The sequence below is a fragment of the Asparagus officinalis genome, chromosome 1 (genome assembly GCF_001876935.1).
Source record: "Asparagus officinalis chromosome 1, Aspof.V1, whole genome shotgun sequence".
Classification (NCBI taxonomy): domain Eukaryota; kingdom Viridiplantae; phylum Streptophyta; class Magnoliopsida; order Asparagales; family Asparagaceae; genus Asparagus; species Asparagus officinalis.
The window spans coordinates 7,531,857-7,535,996 of NC_033794.1; the positions used below are offsets into that span (position 1 = coordinate 7,531,857).

The 4,140-nt window shown below is 32.5% G+C and overlaps 1 protein-coding gene across 1 annotated transcript in view; it reads right to left on the reverse strand.

The window, feature by feature from the left end:
* Positions 1-3,276, reverse strand: part of LOC109847929 (probable histone acetyltransferase HAC-like 3) — a 9,839-nt gene extending 6,563 nt beyond the window's left edge. The window contains exon 1 of the mRNA XM_020417160.1: positions 3,231-3,276. The gene's annotated coding sequence lies outside the window, so the exon portion shown is untranslated. The remainder of the gene's footprint in view (positions 1-3,230) is intronic.

Sequence of the window (4,140 nt, forward strand, 5' to 3'; positions counted from 1 at the left end):
TACAGAAACGTAGTTTATTTTTTATGTAAATCTTTAGTTGCGGGCAGATACATGTCTTGACATACAAATAACCTAAACTTTTAGTTGATGTGGTTTCTTGAAAAAGATTGTATAAATTGAGGTGTTTCCCGCAATTTATGCTTATAACAAACTTTATCCAAATAATTATGAGGGATTTGGATCTTTTCCGCTACCAAAAAGGCCATTATCTTAATTATAGAGAACAAATCAGATGCCCACATGCGAGCGTGAGTTCTGATGCGATCCAAACTCTTAATTATATCTGTTCTAACACTCACCGCACTCTTATGAATTATACTACTTTCCTAATTTAGGCTCGAAGACAAATTACAATTATTCATTAAATAAATCAACAATTGTGATGTAGAGCGGTCTCCCCTATTAATTTTTAATGGTGGAGATGAATCCAATTGTGACGCTTGTTAACTATCCCAGACGGATCAAAAAAGGGTTGGATCTTGATCCGATTCCAACCCTACTAACTCCGGATTCGGGTGAACCTAATCTGAGCCAAGAGCATCAAATTCGGGATTAAAACCAAATGTACCCTAAACCTTTTAGTGCTAAGTATAAGGATTAGTGAAAAAAACATTAAGCGATTTCAAGAACTATAGAAGCAGAAGAATCACACCAGTAAACAATGTGAAAACATGAAAGAGTTTGCATACATGAACCCGTATAAATTTCGACTGCATGCGCATTGCACGGGCAGCAAAAGAGAAAGAAAATTAACCATGCATGAAGTTTATATTGAATTATTGATGACGAAGAAAAACAAGCAAAACAAACAAAAAGATACAATGCGGTAAGAAAATTTACCTATGTCTGCGGGAGCTCCCACGAGAGTAATTTTTTCAGACGGTCCTAATTTTTCTTGGAAAGTTTTTTTCTCTTCAGTTTATAGAGAATCTCTCAAGTAGTGTATTTAAACGTTTTTCTTTCCTATTCCGAGTTAGAAAAGGATTCCTATCCCCGATCAAATTCTTGATTACGATTATTCTAATTCTAATTCTTTTCTGATTGGAATTGCTCTAAAATAATCAACACATTTGAATTAAAAACAATAAAAGCCCAACCTTAAATAAGCACGTATTAAGTAAAATATTAAATAATAAAATGTTAAAGGGTGGGGGAAAAAATTCAAACATATCAATATGAATTGTAGTTCAAGGTTGAGCTTAGGGATGAATCAAGTGTTGGATATTCATGCCTGAGTATGGTCTTATATAGGAAAAAGATACGAAAGAGTGATATGTTTAACAAGGATTTGGGAACAAAACCTAACAAGTAACAACTTAAGCTTTTGGGTTAAAATAAATTTCTAATCTCTGTTTAAAAGTCAATCAACTCTTAATTGGGCCAGATTACTCCCCAGTAAATAGTATTTAATATAAGGTTACGGCTCAACTAAAAAGGTGACTTCTAATGTGAAGCACGAAGACGTTGGGAGAATGACAAAGGTCAGAAAAATCCAAGCTAAACCAAGTCAGGTTAACCAGTGGATGATCCTATAGATGTGGTTAGCCCCACAAGTGGTGGAAGATCTTATAGATGTGGTTGATGTTTTAGTATAAGTTAATGAATCTCGTGACGTATTGGACTATACTCACAAGTGATTGTTAGATATTCATGTGTGGATTTAAATAGGAGTTGTGATTAATACCTAACAGCTTAACCTTTTAGGTTAAAATTAGTTCACTATCTTTGTTTAAAGCCACTAACTCTTGTCACTTTCACTTTCCATGACTGCACCAATAAGCGTGCCACCTCAACTTTCCATCTTTTAATTTCAATCATCTAAATAAGATTTGCAGTAAAAATCAAAAGGAATTCATCTTCTACTTTTCTATCCACTTTTGAATTGCTAAACAAGACTTATATAAGGGTATATAGCACATAAATATATGCAATTTCTGATAGTTTTTTTTTATAACGAAGCATGAAACCGGATCCATACGAGCCATGTTCAAATCTTCCAACCCTCAGAGTCACTTGCAATGAGTGTAGTTTCTGATAGTTGAAAGGAAGAAAATAGGGGAAAGGTAGTTCGTGATCAAATAAAAAAATTCTAATCTTTTTATCAGCAACTTGTAATTCTACATGCTGGTATTTATCTTGACATAGAAAGAATCTAAACTTTTAGTTGATGTGGTTTCTTGGAAAAGATAAATATAGACAAAGGTGTCTTAAATCCATAATCTAAGCATTAAAACGATCGTAATAGGATGACTAACATGTACTCAAGTATTTTGAATATGGATCTGGACATTTCAATACAAAATCATATCCTACCGGTTATAAATTTAAGTAATCATATATGTATTCCAACGGATTCGGTTAGAAGAAATTTGCAAAATAGACTTATTTTGCTAAATATTTAGCAAAACAGACCGTTTTGCTAAATATTTAGCAAAATAGGTCTATTTTTTGTCAACAGGCAAAAAAGATGTCAATTTTGCAAAACAGACCATTTGAAACATACGGGACTAGTAGTCCCGTATGATTTAATGGGGATTAAATCATACGGGACTACTAGTCCCGTATGTTTCGAATGGTCTGTTTTGCAAAATCGACCTCTTTTTGGCCAACAAGCCAAAAAGAGGTTTATTTTGCTAAATATTTAGCAAAACGGTCTCTTTTGCTAAATATTTAGCAAAATAGGTCTAATTTCCAAAATTTTCCATTCGGTTATGGATATTTTCTCGAATATAGTTACGGTTTAGCAGCCCTACGCCAAACCTGACAAACTCCAGATTTGAGTGAACCTAGTCTGACCAAGAACATATAATTCTGGCAACGTTAATCTTAAAATAAAATATCCTAAATCTTTACTGCTGATCAAGTACAAGGATTAGAAAATATTAAGCAATTTCAAGAACTAAAGTAGAGCAATCACCGGTAAACATTATCAACATGAGGAATATTTTCCAGCCTCGTAATAATTAATTCAGAGCAGTGTGAAAACATGAACGAGCTTGAACACAAACTTGCACATAATTATTTTGCTTCTGGAAATCCACACCACACCGGCACACCCTTTATTTTTTTTATAAAAATTTTACTGCGTTTGCATTGCACGGGAAAGAAAGAAAAGCAATCTAGCATAAAATTTTATTGAATTATTGCCGACAAACAAACGAGCAAGCAAAAAAAAAAAAAAGAGAAAAAGAAAAAGAATAGACATAATGAGTTTGGAAAGTTACCTATATATGTCCACTGGAGCTCCAACAATCTTAATTTTTTGTTCGAATTTTCTTTATCTTTAGTTTATAAAGAATTTCTCCAGTTGTGTATTTAAACGTTTTTCTTTCCAATTCCGAGTTGGGAAAGGATATCTTCTCCTATCAAATTCTGATTATAATTATTCTAACACTAATTATTTTTTTTTCTAATTGGAATTGTCCTGACCCAATAATAACTCAGTGTTTCAAGTCAAACTGAACTTTCAATCATAGTCAAATTGGTATTTTAACTCAATTCTAAAGTAATCAACAATCTTGGATTAAAAGCCCATCCTTAAGTAAGCCCGTATTCAGTAAAAAGTAAATAATAGTTTATATATTTTTAGAGGAACTTGGTCACATTTGGGTCTTTATTTTGGGGCCTTGAAACATTTTTCCCTAAAAAGAAAGGGAACTAGTAAAAAAAATTTCAAGGTGTTTTTTTCAAGCAAACACGTTCTGAGACCTAAAATTTTGTCGAACTTACTGCAATGATATTAGATTGTAGTTCCAGGGTTCAGATCAATTTTATGAGCTGGATTCGACGTTAATTAGTTGATTTCTATTGCTAATCCCAAAGTTTAGGTAATATTGCTTGTATCTTAATAGACATATATACAAAGAAAATGTTATCCAACCCATGAGAAATTAGAGATAAAGGGATAATCATTGATATTCCTAAATATACCAAAAAATATTTGACCAAAATAATTAGAGGAACTATGAGTACCGTTTGCAAAGTAGTTACATTTTCCCGTGATCGTCAACGATCCAAATTAAAACTTGTCAACCTAAGAAGCATGAATATAGACATTATATTAAGCTTAATTTACCTCATATAATATTACATATTAAATTTGCAAGCTTTTTTTTTTTTTTGGGGGGGGGGGGGTTTTTA